This window comes from Lycorma delicatula, chromosome 11, assembly GCF_047948215.1.
Source record: "Lycorma delicatula isolate Av1 chromosome 11, ASM4794821v1, whole genome shotgun sequence".
In the NCBI taxonomy this organism is placed as follows: Eukaryota; Metazoa; Arthropoda; class Insecta; order Hemiptera; family Fulgoridae; genus Lycorma; species Lycorma delicatula.
This window is the reverse complement of record NC_134465.1, coordinates 51,934,092-51,955,160: the sequence shown is the minus strand read 5'-3', so window position 1 is coordinate 51,955,160 and position 21,069 is coordinate 51,934,092. Positions and strand designations below refer to the sequence as shown.

Genomic DNA, 21,069 nt, shown 5'->3' with positions numbered 1-21,069 from the left:
TTTTTCACAGAATATAAGATTATAAAACAAAACTTGTTTATTAACAATACCTATGAAAGTATTTAACCTTTAACAGCTGTTTATATATATTATTGTAATTATTATTTCTCTTAAGGAGAGCATGTCATGGCTTTACTTCCTACTTCTCTTTTCTTTACTTCCTAAAACCTCTTCATTCGTTCACTATGTTTCTTCCTTTCCTTCATCAATTTTCTTCCTGTCATTTCTTGTTTTTGCTCTTGTTCAATTTCCTTATTTCTAAATTCCTTCTGTTCTTGATTTCTTCTTCTGAAATGTTCAGTCGTTCCAGGTCATATTGTGTTTCTTTCATCCAAATGAACTTTAAACTTTTTAGTGCTAAGGCAATTATAAAAAGTTTTGCCAATGCCTAGTGTTTATTAAAAAGTACTGGCCACTGGTTCCAGGCATTTTCTCAAAGGAAGTGAAAAAAATTGGAAGCCATTTAAGGCCTGTTTTGTAAGCTTTTTTCAAAAAGTTTTATCTTATTCTTAGTGAGTTTTTAATTTTTTCCCTCTGTTCCTCTGGGTTGATCCAACTGGTAGGTTTAACTCCACCCAGAGGAGTGTTTGTTTACTCAAACTAGCCTCCCCACCTACCAGCTGTAAGTCCAGCGTGGTAGATTGGCTCGCCAGTCAGATCTTTTTCTTTTTTATCTTGCCCACTAGTGGGGTGTGCCAAAACACCCCCACTGGTATCAAGTCTTCATTTTCCTACTACCTTTCATGGAGTCTCCAACCATTCATTGGTACTGACAAGCTAAGCATGCCAGCCCTTGCGGTTGGGGCAGTCCTCCCTTCCCTGTACTAAAATCCCCTGTTCCTTCTTTCTTGATCCTTTAATCGTAATACTTCGTCAAAAAGTCATCTGTTAATTTCTATTGCTCAGCTGATGCCAACATATATTCCATCAGAATACTGGATGACATACCTGCTGAGCCCGCTGGACCTCCCACATCGGACATCTGAACATGGTATGTTCCATCGAGTCTTTTTTAGAGCAGAACATGCAATTAGGGCTGTCCCTTCTCCCAATTCTATTCAGGTAAAATTCAAAATTCCGATGTTCAGTAATCATTTAGGAGGTATAGAAGTTAACTTCTCCATGTTTCCTACCATTCCATGCAGATAAATCATAATTATTCTTTTAGTCCACAATGCGACTTCTCCTGTTTTCCATCATTCAATCCAGCTAGTCATGATCTTTGCTCTCACTTCATGTTTGCTTACTTCTATAAAAATGTCCATCCTTACCAACAGCTGCAGTTTGATTGGAGGTGCCGATGCAAGTACACACAGCGCTTCATATGATGTCATCAATAGATTTATGATTTAACTTTTTTTTCAGCTCTGATGCTGCTCACCTGGATATGCTAAGTAAATTTTCATCCCTAGTCAATTTTAACCCCAAGGTATTTTAAACTATTTTTGGATTGTATTCGCTGGTCGTTCACTTTCAAAGTTATTGGCGCTATCAGTCTTTTTCCCGTTAGAGAATGTACTCACATTTGTCGGGAATAGTTGGCTCAGAATAAACCACACATTTTAGATAATATAATGTGTATTACTATTTTACTAACATAAAAATCTTATATGAATTTGTTTAATACATACCTACAAAAAAAGTACAAATTTTTTTAAGTTTCTGGTTTGACAAGCAGAAACTTTTTTAATTTTCATTAAAAAAAAAATATTTTCAGTTTTGATCACATTATATATAAATTATTAAAACAATTGAATGATGTTTGTCTAAAAATTGAAATCATAATTTTGATGACAAGCATTTTCATTTAAATATTTGTGTATATCTGTTAAAAATAAATTTATTTATTGACCATCTCTGAATAATTGGTGTATAATATTTGTTTATTTTTTGGGTGTAAAATATTTAAAAATAAAGAGAAAAGTACTGGGGATGAATTTAAAAAGTTTCTATTGTGTCAGTGTTTTTCATCTATTTTTTTAGTCCTTGATTTCATTTAAGTACAGTAGACCTCCACTACAACGACTGAATGGGATCCGGAAAACCTGTCATAAATTGAAAATTCACCTAACTGTATGTAACAGTCATAATAAAATTATAAAACCTAAAATTATTCTAATTATAAAAGTCTTTTAAACTATTGTTTTATTACTTTTCTGAGAGAAAAAATATAAGTTATAATAAGTTAAGTAAGATTAAAATATTTACACTTAACCAATATTACAAAATTTAGGAAAAATACAAAAACTGGAGTACAGTACCGTACATACACATAAGACACACCATATATATGTACGTATAAAGAGTATGCATATTAAAAATTAAAAACAGTTCTTACCAACTTTGTCTATAAAATGATATATGAAATATATCTACTTTATCTTACTGTCGTGATGATGAGGGTTGAGGGTCTGCTTCTTGACCGCTCAACTCTTGTACATTCTTTCCTACTGTTTTGAAGAAATAATGAATTAGCTTCTGAACATTTTCCTCCATTAGTCTATAAATTTCTTGGTAGCATGCAATTTCACTCCATATGACTACGGTTACTGCCAGACTGCGCTCAAAATTCAGGTCGTCTGATTCAAAAATATTTAAGCCAGTTTCGATTATTTTAAACGCTTTGGAAAACCTTTACATCCTTAATTTTTTTTGGTCAGCTCTGGGTTCTGATTCACTTACCTTGTCAAACTCATCTTTCATTTGCTGAGTTTTTTGTTGAATATTTGCAATAAGCTCTTTATTGGAAAGATCCTCTTCAGTATTCAAAAACTCAGTAACATCTTCATTACAAACTTCCAGGTTAAGATTACTGGCTATCTTTACAGTTTCTGTTGTTGCACTCAATACAGGAATTTTGCTTATTTCCTTCTCTTAATTGTAATTAGAACAGAATTTTTTCCATCCACTTTGAATGGTTTTTTCCAGAAATTTCCATCTATGTATTGTTAATAAGTTTTACAGCTTGCAATGTGTGGAATTTTTTCCAGTATTCTGTAATAGTTGGGTCACCTTCCTTCCTTATCAGCGGCTTTGAATAATTGTCAAAAGCTGTCATGCAGGTAGTATGCTGTAAAACATGCGATGATAGATTGATCCATGGGCTGGAGTAGTGATAACGTATTTGAATTATAATTATAATTATTTGATGACTACATTTAATTTTTATCTTGTAGCCCCGCCATAGTGTGGCTTTTGACATTATCAATTAATAAAAGTGGCAATTTTTTGTCGATGCAGTACTTCTTCACTTGCTGAATGAAATGTTCTTTAAACAGGAATGAAATGCCTTCAAATATTGAAGCAATCATCCAACTTTTGGCGCTTGACTACCACATAACTGGAAGAGTATTTTTATCAATATTTTTAAATGCTCTTAGATTCTCAGATTGATAAATAACTTAACGGTTTCATCTTAAATCACTCTGAGCATTTGTTCCCACAAGATTAAATACTCGATCTTTAGCAGCTTTAAAACCAGGCGTAGTTTTTACTTTCTTAGCAGTGTATGTTCATGACAGCATTCTTTTCCAGAATAGTTCTGTTTTGTCAACATTTCATCAACACAAGACATTGCGAGTATTCTCCTTCAATAATTTGATGCAATGAATCAGGAAACTTTGTGGCAGCTACAGTATCTATGCTTGCAGTTTTTCCTTGCAATTTTATGTTATGCATACCAGCTCTTTGCCTAAAGCGATCAAACATCCTTTACTGCCGCTAAAAGTTGTGTTCATTTTGCCTCTTTGTTCTTTCAGATATTTAAAAATTGAAACAGCCTTACCTGATATCATTGCCTGGTGTAGCAGCATATGTAAAGTATGAGTTTGTTGGTTAATCCACTCTATTAGTATCGTCTCAGTTTCTGGAATTAAACTTTCCCTTTTTCTTAATTTGCATGACAACATAGGAGTGGCATTAATAATTTCTGTAATGTATTTTTCTTTATTGGTAATTATAGTACTAATGGTAAAATGAGACAATTTAAATTTTTCTACAATTTCATTGACTTTTGAACCCTTACCATGAAGTTGTAAAATTTTTTGTTAGGCTCTAATGTTATCCAATTATATAAGTTATCTAATTAAATTAATGTTATCTAATCCGGCGTCATGCAGATTGCTTAAAACTTCTAGGTAGTACTCCTTGTTGACTATTACCTTACAATAACAATTCAAGATGAACAATTCCATTATAGTCAAAGAAAACATTTAGAAGAACCGTCACATATGATAGGACTTGACATGTTTTTTTTTGGTCTTGGCTTTTCAGAAAACTTCCATTGGGGTGACACCCATATGTTATGATGCATTTGAGCAGATCTGTAGGATCTTTAGTGATTCAGTAAGCATATATTTAGCTATGGTTACACAATGCTGTTTTTGTTGAAAATTCAACAGTTTTGTAGCAAATTTGGCTGCCACCCATTTCATGTTCAAAACAGTAAAAATTACTTTACATGAACTTCATGAAATTCCTATTTCTTTGACAGTCTTCCTAATGGTGATTCTGCAATTAGCAAGGACACTCTCTTTAATTTTTTTCAACAATTTCATCATCGATTGATTTACTTGCATGCCCACATCTCGCCTCATCTTCTGTGTCTTCTTGATTGTTTATAAGATTCATAATTTGTGGTCATGGCATAGTATCATTGTGAAAGGTATTTTTAACATTTTAAACGCTTTGTTGCACTTGATTCCATTTTTAATTAAAAATTTCAGACAAATTCTCTGATCTGACATTTCACCACACAAAAAAGCGCCGAACACAGTAAAGTATTTCTTGTTTTTTACTCACCAAACACAAACTAAGTGTTGTAGCTGGCTGTAAATTAACATGTTTTTCACTGACAGTACTACCTACATTTAAGTAAAAGATGAACTCGATTAACAAGATATAATGCATACAACTAAAAAATTATTTTTACTGTTTGATCAGGCCTTTGTATATAGGAAAAAATGATTTGCAGACCAACTCATTCCCTACATCTTTCTGAATCTTAATGACTGAATAAAGCTAAACATTTCAAATAAAAAAAGTAAATGGTTTGTAATCATTTCCTTGTTTAGGGTTTATTTTTTACATTATTATATTGACTTTATATTTTTCACGTACTTTGAGTGTTTTACAAATAATTATTTATTACAGCTCTAATTGCATTTTTAGGCTAAGTTACAGTTGCAGATTGGTCTGTTTTATCTAGATTCTGTAATGAGTAGGTTTTACTATATTAAATAAATCTATTTAACTAAGTTTATCACTACCTCACTTTTGTAATTTTTTCATGTTTTGTTTAAACATTATTATAAGAGTTTATGGTACTTACGTATTAATGCCACCGCAGCTACAGCTTTATTTAAAAACAAAGTAGTCAATCGGATTTCGATGGAAAATGGGCCGATATACAGTTCAACATAGATTCAAAACAGTCTCTTTATTAATTTTAATAAAAGGTTATTTATAAATATAATTTAACCAAACTTAACCTACGCTTGCTTCGCTCGCTAACCTTGACTAATTAACAGGAGTGTGTTTTGATTATTTATTTAAATAATAAATAATTGCAATAATTTACTGAATTTATTAAATAAATACTCAAAAAATTACGGTATTAATTAATCAAGATTAGCGAGCGGAGGTTAAATTTGGTTAAATTATATTTATAAAATAAATAAATATAAATAACCATTCCTTAAAATTAATAAAGAGACTCGATAAAATAAATACTCAATTTTAAATAAAGCTGTAGTTGCGGTGGCATTAATACGTAAGTACCGAGTTTATTTAGTATTTTATTGTATTATTGCAATTATTAATATTTTATAAATTATTTTGCATATTAAATATATATATTTTATTGATAAAAATAAGTATTTTACAGTATTCTTGTTTTTTATAAATTATTTTGTACATTAAATGTATATTTTATTAATAAAAATAAGTATTTTGCAATATTATTCTTGTTTGCATTGTAATTACACAAATTTTAATGGATTTATATATCACATTGTTCTAAGATATTTTATTTTATTGTTTAAACTAATGTAATTATATTTTTTATTAAAAAGTGCATTGATAAAAAGTTATATTCTCATTATTACTTACCCGAATGTGGTGAAATTTTGATGTCAGGTTTTTTTGAAGATCTTGACATTTTATTCTTGCTAACCAAAAAACAATTTTAGCATTGGAAATTTGGAAAAATATATGTATGTTTGCCTGTTTTTTGCTTGGTATCTTCAGACTGGATGGTACAATTCAGATGAATTTGGTACAAAAATTGTATGTTAATCTGTGATTGATGTCATTCAGTTTTGGTCATTATTTCTCAAAAAAATAAGAAGATACCAGATCTCATTGATCCTGTTTCTCAAAATTTTACAAGAGGCGAGGTACATTTTTTCGTATAATTAATTTTAAGGTATTTGCCAATGGTGTTTAGTGTAGTGTTTTTTGCAGTGTAGTACTCTAGTAGATGACCTCCCATCAACAATGGAAAGTCAGTCAGTTTTGAGATTGAATCAGTATTTACTAAATCTGAGCCAAGTTTTCTGGCAACAGTAATTATGTATTTACTATTGCTTAAGTGTTAAAATTTTCTGAAAAGAAAATTGAAGATGCTGCCAAATGTGAAATTTAACTTGTTTAAGTTTTAAATGCAAGAAAATTATCTTTGGAAATTTATGGCTAAATAATTACATTACAAGTGAATTAAATGAGAGAAAATTGAAAATTATGCATTATATTAAGTGAAATGTTTATGAAATCGAGTGTTTTGATCTGTTCCATGATTAAAGAGTTAAAGCAAAAATTAGTAATGAATTTTTTAAGGTTAGATAATCATTGCATTAAAACTAATTTTCTGAAATTTTAAGATCTTTTCTTGCAATTGTCTGAATATCTATTTAGTATAAGAAAAATTTATGCTAGGTTTTATCAAATTATGAAGTTTTGCTTTTTTTGTTTCAAGTAAGTTGTTTTGTTGCACGATAACTACAAATAACACATTTTCATAGATGTCATCCTTTTTATTTTAAAATATTAATTTATTTTTACTAAAAATTATGTGTTTATTTATTTGTTTAATCATTAAAGATTTTATTATTAAATACTATAATATATTACGAAGCATATTCATAAAGTAAGGGCTGTTGGCTATATTTAAATATTAGCAGGTCTGAGAACAGTTTCATGTATGCAGGGTCATCTGTTGGCTATTTACGAAGCCACTGCAGTTTTTGTTTTGATTCGGTAGTCGTTTGCCTGCCAGTGAATGCAGATCACAATGTCTGCGACAATCGCTTCTCCTGCCAGTTGTGAAGGCCATGCCGTGATTCAATTTTTGTGTGCAAAAGGAACTTCAGCTGCTGAAATTCATAGGGAATTGTGCCTAGTTTATGGACCTATAGTAATGAGTGAAGGAAAGGTTAGATAATGATGTCGAGTCTTTAAAAATGGCCGTACAAATGTGCATGACAAAGAGCAGACTGGCAGGCCCAGTATTCAGACCAACGAAATCATTGAACAAGTGAACTGAAAACTACAATGTGATTGGCGATTGATGATTAGTGCTCTAGCTGATGCATTTCCGCATGTTGGACACACCTGAATCTACACGAGTGTCACAGAAAAGCTCAGATATCACAAATTGTGTGTAAGCTGGGTACCGAAAATGCTCACCAACCAACACAAAGAGCAAAGAATGTGCAGTGGACAAGCATTTTTGGACTGCTATCGACAAGATGGAGATGATTTGTTTCCCACATTGTTAAGGGCAAAGACACATGGATATCCTACACCAACATAGAATCGAAACAACAGTCAATGCATTGGTGTCGTTTAAGTACTCCATAACTGAAAAAATTTAAGCAGTCTTCGTACTAGGGTAGAAAAATGTTGGCTACCGTTTTATAGGATGAAAAGGGTGTCATTTTGGTTGATTTCATGGAACATGAATCAACAGTTACAGCCGATGTGTACTGCAAAATGCTCACCAAACTGAGATGTGATCCAAAATCGACAACACAGGAAGCTGTCATTCATCATAATCCCCCCTCATGACAGTGTGCATCCTCTCACCGCTGCCTTTACCAAGAAGAAGATTCAAGATTTTTATTGGGAAAATTTTGATCACTTCCATATGGTCCCGACCTTGCACCTAGCGAGTACTTTCTCTTCTTGTATTTGAAAAAGTTGCTTGGTGTACAATGGTTTGAAAACGACGAGGAACCCATGACTGCTGTTGTCAACTGGTTCAGTTCCCAAGTGATGAACTTCTATGCAGAGGGGTTAAAGAAACTGGTGCAGCATTACGAAAAGTGGTTAGAACTAAATGGCGATTGTGTGGAAAAGTGAAATAGATATGTAGTAAACTAAACTGTAAATAAAAACCTTTTCTCACGAGTCATTTTTTTTAATGACCAAATGGACCTTACTTTATGAATATGCCTCGTATAATGTACATATTATATTATAAATATTAATTATTATGGAACTTTTAAATTAAAATTTCAAACCACATTTAATTTAACAATAACAATAATAACTAATTTAATATTATTTATTTTAATATAGTTTCTATTTGCCCCCTGTGCTATATTTTTTAAGCTTTATTTTTTCTTAGTGGACAATTGGTTAAAAGATATCCATACAGTGATTTACATTTCTTATTTCATTTTAAATAACTAATTTCAAGGTGTTACCTATTTTTAGGATTTAAATTTTTGTTCTCAAGAATTCAACAATGGTGGCTTCCTAATGGGGACTTAACTTTGTGTTCAGTTCAGATTTAGCATTTTTACTTTCCCATCTAGATAGCGTTATAGCAGTACTTTAGCTCTAGAAGGGAAAGTATTGTAATTGGTCCAATTTGAGCACATGTGGTTTTCACTGGACCTTGATGTTTTGACACCTAAGAAACCCACAAAACCAAATGGAAATATTCCAGATGTTTATGTTTGTGTGTGTGTTCAGTGTTGGCCTCTAAATCACCTTATATTTCCTGAACTACTGGACCGATTTTGACCAAACTTTATCAGATTACTTCTATATATGGGGCATTGACGCTATTAAATTTTCAACATAAAAGGTCAAGGGGGTGAGGCTGTAGAGCAAGGTCACCTTCAGTATCTCGAGATTTCATCTAATTAAAGTCTTATTTTTCTTAGGCACATTTGTTAACAATTAAAAAATAACAATATTTATCAAAAAAAGTTTTGCAAAATTGCACCCCAACACCAAACTCCCTTTCTTATTACGGCTTCTTTTTTATGTTGTTCAATTGTTACTGTTGCTGTTTGGTTCCTGTACATGTTAGCAATTGTTCTTCTATCTCTGTATTTGAACCCTAATTTTTTTTAAATGCTGAACATTTTATTCCAGTCTACGTTATCGAATGCCTTTTCTAGGTCTATAAACGCCAAGTATGTTGGTTTGTTTTTCTTTAATCTTCCTTCTACTATTAATCTGAGGCCTAAAATTGCTTCCCTTGTTCCTATACTTTTCCTGAAACCAAATTGGTCTTCTCCTAACATTTCCTCCACTCTCCTCTCAATTCTTCTGTATAGAATTGTAGTTAAGATTTTTGATGCATGACTAGTTAAACTAATTGTTCTCTATTCTTCACATTTATCTGCCCCTGCTTTCTTTGGTATCATGACTATAACACTTTTTTTGAAGTCTGACGGAAATTCCCCTTTTTCATAAATATTACACACCAGTTTGTATAATCTATCAATCGCTTCCTCATCTGCACTGCGCAGTAATTCTACAGGTATTCCGTCTATTCCAGGAGCCTTTCTGCCATTTAAATCTTTTAATGCTCTCTTAATTTCAGATCTCGGTATTGTTTCTCCCATTTCATCCTCCTCAACTTCCTCTTCTTCTTCTATAACACCATTTTCTAATTCATTTCCTCCGTATAACTCTTCAATATATACCACCCATCTATCGACTTTACCTTTCGTATTATATATTAGTGTACCATCTTTGTTTAACACATTATTACATTTTGATTTATGTACCCCAAAATTTTCCTTAACTTTCCTGTATGCTCCGTCTATTTTACCAATGTTCATTTCTCTTTCCAGTTCTGAACACTTTTCTTTAATCCATTCTTCTTTTGCCAGTTTGCATTTCCTGTTTATAACATATCTTAATTGCCGATAGTTCCTCCTTTTACTTTCTTCATCACCAGCATTCCTATATTTTCTACGTTCATCCATCTACCAGTTCTCTTTATTCCGCCTAAGTTCGCTTCTGCTGATTTAAGAATTTCCTTTTTAACATTCTCCCATTCTACTTCTACATTTTCTACCTTATCTTTTTTACTCAGACCTCTTGCGATGTCCTCCTCAAAAATCTTCTTTACCTCCTCTTCCTCAAGCTTCTCTAAATTCCACCGATTCATCTGATACCTTTTCTTCAGGTTTTTAAACCCCAATCTACATTTCATTATCAACAAATTATGGTCGCTATCAATGTCTGCTCCGGGGTAAGTTTTGCAGTCAACGAGTTGATTTCTAAATCTTTGCTTAACCATGATATAATCTATCTGATACCTTGCAGTATCGCCTGGCTTTTTCCAAGTGTATATTCTTCTATTATGATTTTTAAATTGGGTGTTGGCAATTACTAAATTATACTTCGTGCAAAACTCTATAAGTCGGTCCCCTCTTTCATTCCTTTCGCCCAGCCCGTATTCACCCACTATATTTCCTTCCTTGCCTTTTCCAATGCTTGCATTCCAATCTCCAACTATTATTAAATTTTCATCTCCTTTTACATGTTTAATTGCTTCATCAATCTCTTCGTATACACACTCTACCTCATCATCATCATGGGCGCTTGTAGGCATATAGACGTTAACAATCGTTGTCGGTTTAGGTTTTGATTTTATCCTTATTACAATGATTCTATCGCTATGCGTTTTGAAATACTCTACTCTCTCCCCTATCTTCTTGTTCATTATGAAACCTACTCCTGCCTGCCCATTATTTGAAGCTGAGTTAATTATTCTAAAATCACCTGACCAAAAGTCGCCTTCCTGTTCCCACCGAACCTCACTAATTCCTACTACATCCACAATATATTTTTTATATTTAAAAAACAGAATTAATAACGATCAGTTTTGTGCGTAAACCAAAAATACTAAACACGCTTTTTCTAAAAAATTTAATTTTCAAAAATAATAAATAAGATACAGAGATATCTTTTATGGAATGAGTTGATAATAAAGCTCAAGGGCAGAACGCTATACTGTTGTTAATTTTTTGCTATTTGATTGTTATAGGTGTTTTATCAACAACTGCAACTGCAACTGCAAATTTTCACAATAGATTCGAATTAACAGGCGATCAGAAATTAAAAATATTTCTATAATTTGCCTAATTTATAGTCTTTTGGGGCTTATGAATCCATACCTTTCTGAATTTTTTAATTGTCTCTAACAGGAACAGGAGTTATGGAAGTTTATTACGCGCCTTCAAGTTACACTAACTATATGTGATAATTGTAGCACAATTTTGGTGCTTATATAAAATTCACTAGAGTAGAAGAAAGAACCCGGTAGGTTTTTATATGAAATTCCATCCACTATCTATTATTGCTTTTTATTTTTACATGCGATTACAAAGAAAAAAATCTTATGTGGACACCATATGACTTCCTTGTACGCCCATTAAATTACATATACATTTTTTTTAAAATGAAAAGTACATAAAATTTTATTTCATTCATAACTTCTGATATTTATTTTTATTGTTATCATTGAATTATTATTTATTGTAATTTTTTTTACAATCAGAGGTTAATAATTATTAATAAATCAATATATTAAAATTAAAAAAAAAAGTTAAAAAAAACCATAAAGTTTGATTCAAACCGATGTGCTTTGTAAGTTCAAAATACATCATTAATTAAAATTTTATTTGGCTATAACTCTGGAATCAATGAAAATAAGTATCAGTTATGGTATATCGTTGAAAAGCTCTCAATGAAGATTGTAGTTAAGAAAAAGTCCAAAATCCAAAAACTTTGGATTTTGGACTTTTTTGGACACTTTTGGTCCAGTCGATTGCAATCAGAAAGGGGAGGTGCATAACTAGATGTTACAACAGTCCTAAATCTATAATTTCAGCGTTTTACAGTTAGCCAAAATGGATTCAGTGATGGTCAAAATGGATACTTCCGTTGAAATCTGAAAATTGAAATTTTTCTAGATCACAATACTTCCTTCGTACAAGAAAGTAAAAAGAAAAATAAAGAAAGTAATTAGTAGTTTTCTTAGCCTTCATAAAAGAACAAATTTATTATTTATATTGTTCTGGTAGTGCACACAGATAGAGAAAGAGATAAAATCGAATAATTTAACGTGTAATTAATGTTACAGTTATATTTATGTAAACATACTTGAGTTTACATTTGAAAATTTACAATTTAACATGCATTTTTTTCAATTCCCAAACTTGTAAATTCTGGGAATAGCGTTTATATAACTGTAATTTCAAATTTATTGGTGATTTTAACAGCAAAATTTGTTTGTAAAAGTTTTGCAAGGTATGGATCGGCTAAGCAACATGAAATAGGATATTGTTTTTAATAATTCTGTCACGAAAATATAATTTTTATTGCCAATATTTTTATATAAATTATCAAACAGAAGAATCTGAATTAAAAGTCAATAGCATTAATATTCAATACAAGGACGGTACTGTGATTTTGACGAGATGTATAAATCACTCCAGAAAATAGAAGTTGAGTGTAGTTATGAATATGGATTAAGTTAAATGTTAGGAAGACTAAAACAGTGTTTCCATGAATTTATTTCATGTTTCCAATCATTTAATTCAATGATTTTAACAAAAGCGCGCGTGCATACCGTATTTAATTCGCGCGGTTGTGGCGGTAGTACCGGCGACGGTCGGCACTAACTAATGTAGTTTCACAACTTACACAGAACAAATTTCGCTTGTACGGTCAGCAGACTTGTGAAGCCACGAGGCATAATGCACCAGGTACCGAGTTCGAAAATCAGGCAGACCGAGTTATATTTTTATACTTTAAATATTAGTCATTTATTTAATTCTACCTCTCATCTGTGACGTCACAACATAGCAGTCGTCACAGAATTTTTTTTGGGATGGGGATGCGATTTTGAAAAAAAAATTTCTGAAAATATTATTTTTTAATCGTTAACAAATGTGCTTAGAAAAATATGACCTTAATTATGCGGAATCTCGAGATACTGAGGGTGAACTTGCTGTGTAGCCTCACACCCTTTAATTTTTAAGTTGAAAATTTAACGGTCTAAATATAGAAGTAATTCGACCAAGTTTGGTCAAAATCGGTCCAGTAGTTCCGGAGATATAAGATTATTGAGATATAAGATGGACGAAGCAGGAGCGATATAAAATGCCAAATAGCACAAGCTAAACGAGCCTTCAGTAAGAAATATAATTTATTTACATCAAAAATTAATTTAAATGTCAGGAAAAGATTTTTGAAAGTGTATGTTTGGAGTGTCGCTTTATATGGAAGTGAAACTTGGACGATCGAAGTATCTGAGAAGAAAAAATTAGAAGCTTTTGAAATGTGGTCCTATAGGAGAATGTTAAAAATCAGATGGGTGGATAAAGTGACAAATGAAGAGTTATTGCGGCAAATAGATGAAGAAAGAAGCATTTCGAAAAATATAGTTAAAAGAAGAGACAGACTTATAGGCCACATACTAAGGCATCCTGGAATAGTCGCTTTAATATTGGAAGGACAGGTAGAAGGGAAAAATTGTGTAGGCAGGCCACGTTTGGAATATGTAAAACAAATTGTTAGGGATGTAGGATGTAGAGGGTATACTGAAATGAAACGACTAGCACTAGATAGGGAATCTTGGAGAGCTGCATCAAACCAGTCAAATGACTGAAGACAAAAAAAAATATATAAAACAGGGGTTCCCAAACGTTTCCTGGTCGCGGCACCCTTTTTCAATTAAAAGTTTTCGATGGCGCCTTACCCTAAGTAAAAGTATGACTACTCATAAGTAAGAAATAAAAATAAATAAAACTCGTGTATCTTCATTATATTTTTATTTTATTAACATTAAATTAATAATTATAAATTTCTTGGTTCAATTAATTATGAGGCTTCCTTTTACAATATTTTTGCGGCTTCCCTGGACGCTGGCGGCGCAGAGTTTGGGAATCATAGGTATAAAACATAGACTTCTTAAAAATTATATTAACGTAAATCTGGTTTCAAGAAAAAAATTAAAAAACAAATAAAAAATTAGAAATTAAATTAGATTTGCTGATTGTTTTTATAAAAGAATGAAAAAATATTTTTTTCTAAATCATATAAAGAAAAAAACATGTAAATGAAATATATGATCTACCAAAAACTATCTCATGTTTTAAAACCGGATCCCTTATATATAATATACATACAAAACTTGCACCTGTGGCTGTGCTATCGTTTGCTACGTGTTTGTGTGTGTGTGTTTGTATGTTGTGTTACGGACCAACTATTTACGACTGGTAACAGTGGGGAGAGGAAAATTCCGATACAACGCAGTACAGTGGGGAGTTAGTTCCCTTCTGTGCTGTAACTCCGGTAGGTAGACCACAGTGCACTTCTCATTTTACCGCAGTATGAACTAACATTCCATCGAAACAAAGTTTTTAGTTATATATTATTTTTCGTTTGTAATTGAAATTGTTTATGAACACAACGTGTAAGTATTTTATAAAAAGCGTTTTGTTTTCTTTCTTTTTAATAATTGTGTTATGCAGTGTAGTTAAGCGTTAATATTTTGTTGTAAATTGGTTAATAATGATAATTTTAATTATTGTGTTTATGAGATGTAAAATTTTATTAATTATTGATCTAAATTAATAACTTTGGACAATCACCTAAAGAAACATAGTACAATTAAATAATAATTAATTATTACATACGTAACATTTAGATGAATTCGTTAATTATATTAAAAACACATCTAATGATAGAAAATACATTAATTTGCACTACTAAAATGTACATAGATTATTTTCAATATTATTAAAATTAGATGTGGACACCACATAACGTCCTTGTACGCCTATTAATTACATATACACATTTTTAAATATTCATACAATTTTATTTCACTAATAACTTCTGATTTTTTCATTTTTTATTATTTACTGTATTTTTTTTTACAATAAGGTTAATAAATCAATAAATTTAAATTTAAAAAAAAAACAAGGAGATGAAGTCGGATTTGAACCGATGTGCCTTCCCCTTGTAAGATCAAAATATTTCATTAATTAAACTTTTATTTGGCTGTAACTATGGAACCAAAGAAAATAATTACCACTTATGATGATATATCGTTGAAAAGCTTTCAACTTATTACTGCAGTTAGGAAAAGGTAAAAAATCCAAACGTTTTGGATTTTGGGCTTTTTTGGACAGTTTTTATCCAGTCGATTGTAGTAAAAAAGGGAAGGTGCACAAGTAGATGTTATGAAAGTCCTAAATTCAAAATTTCAACATCCTATGATTAATCGTTTTTGAGATACGTACATATAGACGTCACGCCGAACTAGTCAAAATGGATATTTCCGTTAAAATCTGGAAACCGAAATTTTCTGCGACCACAATTCTTTCTTTACTTCGTACAAGTAAAAACACAATACTCATGGTCATTTCTCACTATAACCCCCTAACCTTTTCTACAATCATAGGTTAATAATTATTAATAAAAAAAAGTTAAATAAATTAAAAAAATAAAAGGAGATGAAGTCTGATTCGAACCGATGTGCCTTTCCCATGTAAGATCCAAATATTTAATTAATTAAACTTTCATTGAGCTATAACTCTGTAACCAATGAAAATATGTACCACTTATGATATATCGTTGAAAAGACCTCAACCAGGGCTTTTACTGCAGTTAAGAAAAAGTCAAAAATCCAACTTTTTTGGATTTTGAACATTTTTGGTGTAGTCGATTACAATCAAAAGGGGAGGTGCACAATTAGATGTTACAACAGTCCTAAATCCAAATTTCAACATCCTACGGCCAATCGTTTTTGAGTTATGCGAGATAAATAACTACGTACAGACGTCACGCCGAAACTTATCAAAATGGATTCAAGGATGGTCAAAATAGATATTTCCGTTGAAATCTGAAAAGCGAAATTTTTCGTGATCATAATACTTCCTTTACGTCGTACAAGGAAGTAAAAATAATAATAGTAATAGATGCACATAAAATAAATAAAATTCCAGTCTGTAAAAATAATTTTTTTTTTTTGCTGTGACTGTACTATATTACGTAAACCGGAAGTAATCATTCACCCACTGATATAAATTATTCATGAAAGTACAATTAAAAAAAAAATTACTAACTAACCTCATACAAATTAGACATAAATAAAATACAAATAAATTTTTATTTATTCTTATTAGTAAATTTTATACATTATGCCGATTTCCATGATGAAGTGGTAACGTCTCTGCCATGTATCCAAAGGTTCTGGTCCCAAGCACACGTGGGATTTTTTCAAACGCTATAAAACCTGAATGTAGAGGAGTTAGTTGTTCTTAAGGGACTGTAAAACATATTTATCCATATCAAAAAATGTATTTTTATAAATCAAGTCAGAAATAAATAGATGTACCACTCTACGGGTGAAAAAATAGCACTGCCTTAGCATTTACCTTTCTTTTTCTGTTTATCCTCCGGAACCATCGTAAGGTATTACTTTAGAAGATGATATGTAAATGAAGTGTAGTCATGTACAGTCTCAGATCGACCATTCCTGAGATGTGTGGTTAATTAAAATCCAGTCACCAAAGAACACCGGTATCCACGGCATTTAATATTCAAATTCGTATAAAAATAACTGCCTACTTTGAATGTACCTTAACTTTAGCATTTACCTGGCTGGTACAAAGCGGTATCATAAAATTCATAATAAAATTATTATACGTAAAGTTGAATTAATTATTTGAATATTATTAAATAGATGAAGATGCCAAATATAAAAAGTCTGGACACCACATGACTTCCTTTTACGCCTATTAAATTACATATACACATTTTTTTCTGCACTTCATTTAAACTTATTTCATTTGAAAGTGAGATACGATCTTCCAATTCTTTAATAAAGTTGACAGTTTACATACTCGCGTTGTGGTGGATGCCACATTACATCACTTTTTTGTGATGTCCGTATCAGCATTTTATATTAATTTTGTTTCACGTCACTCAAGTAATTATGTAGTGTATGTGAGAACGTGTAGGATTCGTAACCATGGACACATCGGTTCGAATCCGACTTCACGTATACATGTATATATATTTTTTAACTATTTTTTTTTTTAATTTAAATATATTGATTTATTAATAATCACCGCTGTAAAAATTCTTGAATTAAAATGAAAAGTACATAGAATTTTATTTCAGAAAGCCTTAATTTACCCGGAGGAACTGAAACTCGGGCGAAATCTTTCACTCTGTATAACTCGCTAACGAAGTGTTTTCGGACCTATGTTTATATGAACTTTTTTTCTTATTTTTAGCCTCTAGAATGAGTTGTCAAGGTATTGCCCTATCCTTCTGAATCATTCTGTATAATAAAATATCTACGGTTTTGATTGTTTATTTAACTGGAAATTCTCTTTATTAACTCGAAATTCGGTATAATGGTACAGTAATATACAGTACTGAAATGTTAAATCGATCGAACTAATGAAATTAGCTTAACTACTACTTATGTATTCCCAAAACGGTTGACTATAAACTCATAAAACTCGTAAAAAGTGTTCGTTTACGAATGTTTTAACTTCTGTTAAAATTTAGCCCTGATCTAACAAGAGGTTACGGCCGTACCTAAAATCATTTTTTTTTAATTTTAGCTTAGTATTTTTGAATTGGTTTCACTATTAAGGACAAAATTATGTCTGTGCATGAGATCTTACCTATGTTATGGGTCCCACAGAGAGCGTAATTAAAGCATTTGGCTGATGTTTCATAATCATCCACACAAAAAAACAAAAATCTGATGTGGACACCACATTACTTCCTTGTACGCCGATTAAATTACATATACACGGTTTTTTTTTCATGAAAAGTATATAAAATTTTATTTCATTAATAACTTTTGATATTTTTTCTATTTTTTTTTTTTTTATTGTTATTGTTGAATTATTATTTATTGTAAAAACGTCTTTTACAATCAGAGATAAATAATTAATTATTAGTAAATCAATATATATATATATATATATATATATATATATATATATATATATATATATAAGATAAAAAATACGTATATGAAATCGGATTCGAACCGAAAATTATGCGAAAAATTTCGGTTTTCAGATTACAACAGAACTATCCATTTTGACCATCCCTGAATCCATTTTGACTAGTTTCAGCTTGACGACTGTACGTACGTATTTATCTCGCATAACTCAAAAACAATTAGCCGTAGGATGTTGAAATTTCGGATTTAGGACTGTTGTAACATCTAGTTGTATATCTCCCCTCTTGATTGCAATCGACTGGACCAAAAGTGTTCAAAGAAGCCATAAATGCAAAACATTTGGATTTTTAAATTGCAATAATAAGCCCTCATTGAGCGCTTTTCAACGATATATCATAAGTGGTACTTATTTTCATTGGTTACAGAGTTATAGTCAAAAAAAGTTTAATTAATCAAATATTTGAATCTTACAAGGGGAAGGCACATCGATTCGAATCAGACTTAATCTTTTTTTTTTTTAACTTTTTTTAAATTTAAATATATTGATTATTAATACTTATTAACCTCTGATTGTAAAAAAAGTTTTACAATAATTAATAAATTCAGTAATTATAATAAATAAAAAATATCAGAAGTATTAATGAAATAAAATTTTATGTACTTTTCATTACAAAAAAAAATGTATGTATGCAATTTAATAGGCGTACAAGGAGGTCATGTGATTTCTACATCAATTTTTTAAATTTTATTTTCCTGATATGTATGTTACAATCTCTTCAACAAGTGAACAGAAAGCAACCTTCCCCCTCTACAAACCAATGAGATGAGGATGATATATACATGGCGTTTCATAATGTTCTTAGGAATTACAGAAATTCAGTACAAAAAAAGTATTTCACTTACCTAATTGAAAGTTGTACGAGGTGATGCAGGACTCAAACAGTTTTTGTTAAAATTTATAAATGTTCAATATGTGCTCTTCTGGTGACACGGCACACATAAACACGAAAGTCTAGCTCTTGCCAAACTCGTTCTAACATGTCATTTTCGATAGAGTTGATTGCATTGATTATGCGATCCTTTAGCTCAGCGATATAGTGCGGCATTGATGGGATAAATACCTTATCTTTCACGTAACCCAAGAGAAAGAAATCACATGGCGTAAGATCTGGTGATCATGGTGGCCACAGCATAATGAGTGTTGGTCTTCTTCAGATGCACGTCCTATCCAGCGCCGAGGTAATGTTATGTTAAGGTACTGTCGAACCTCGTTATGAAAACGGGCAGGACAACCATCTTGCTGGAAAATGAAGTCGTTGAGTAGCTGAGGCATAAGCCATAATTGTAACATATCCAGGTATATCATGCCGGTTACTGTCGTTTCCATAAAAAGAACGGTCCATACACTGCCTCACGAGAGATCGCACAAAAACTTTCGGAGAATCCCGAATGTGTTCCACATAAGCGTGTAAGTTTTCAGTTCCCCAAACTCGCACGTTATGACGGTTTACTTTGCCGCTAATATGGAAAGTAGCTTAATCGCTGAAAATTATCTTGTTTAGAAAACCTTCATCTAACAACATCTTTTCCTGTAACTGTAAACAAAAATCGAGCCTCCGTTTTTTATCTCCATCAGAAAGACGCTGGATTAATTGAAGACGGTACGGTTTGCATAATAAACCTTTACAGAGAATTCCCCACACTGTTTTCGGAATTCCTAATTCTCTGCCTGCAGCCGCAGTCGATTTTGACGGGCTGCGAATGAAACTTGCACGCACACGTTCGACATTGAATTCTGAGGTTGATGGACGACCGGTTGATTTTCGCTTGCACAAGCAACCGGTTTCACGGAATTGTTTATACCGTGCATAAATTGAATTGTTACTTGGTGGCTCCTTATGAAATTTCAACCGAAACGCACGTTGCACAGAAATTACTGACTTTGACGAGTGAAATTCTACACACAAAACGACTTCTCGTTTCCCGTGGCAGCCATTTTCTCTACTGTCGACGCCTAGCGAGCAAATGGTTTACTAACTGCCTAGTATATGTAGAAAAAAACTATTTGAAGTACTCTTTCGTACAGTACTTGTTTTATTCTTATAAGTGAAATAGTTTTTTGTTAATGAATTTTCGAAACTCCGAAGAACATTATGAAACGCTCTGTATATGACTTGTAAAGGAGATGTAGTCTCGTACAGACTCAGGCCAATATTTCTGAGTCGTGTGGTTAACTGAATCTCAACCACCAAAGTAGCCGTCCTCCGTGGGCGAGTGGTAGCGTTTCGGCCTTTCATCCGGAGGTCCCGGGTTCGAATCCCCCCGATCAGGTATGGCATTTTCACACGCTCCAAAAATTATCATTCATCTCACCCTTTGAAGCCATACCTAACGGTGGTCCTAGAGGTTAAAAAAACCACCAAATAAACCACTCTAGTATTCAAATACTTATAAAAGCAATTAAGTTTTACTAGGATTTGAATCTTTTACTTCGAAAATCAACTGTTAAACAACTGGTTTGTGGCGTCGAGTTAACTGATAACCAACCCGGTAGGCTGGTTTAATATTTGTATGCATATTTAAAAATATATACGATAAATATAAAAGAATTCAGATTTATCTGATTATTTAAATACCCAACAATAGGGTAATATTATTTATTTAATTTTTAAATGGGGTTATTTAAATCCTCATCAATAGAGTAATATTATGTATTTTATTTTTAAAGGGAAATCATTTAACATCTTTTTAAATAAATCGATTGGAAGATTTTGTAGATTGTTAATTAATTTAATAAAAACAAAACTGAAGTTTATAAA

The 21,069-nt window shown here is 31.6% G+C and overlaps 1 protein-coding gene across 1 annotated transcript in view; it reads left to right on the top strand.

The window, feature by feature from the left end:
• The first annotated feature begins 14,569 nt into the window (after positions 1-14,569).
• Positions 14,570-21,069, top strand: part of Cyp301a1 (Probable cytochrome P450 301a1, mitochondrial) — a 60,477-nt gene continuing 53,977 nt past the window's right edge. Inside the window, exon 1 of the mRNA XM_075378548.1 lies at positions 14,570-14,728. The gene's annotated coding sequence lies outside the window, so the exon portion shown is untranslated. The remainder of the gene's footprint in view (positions 14,729-21,069) is intronic.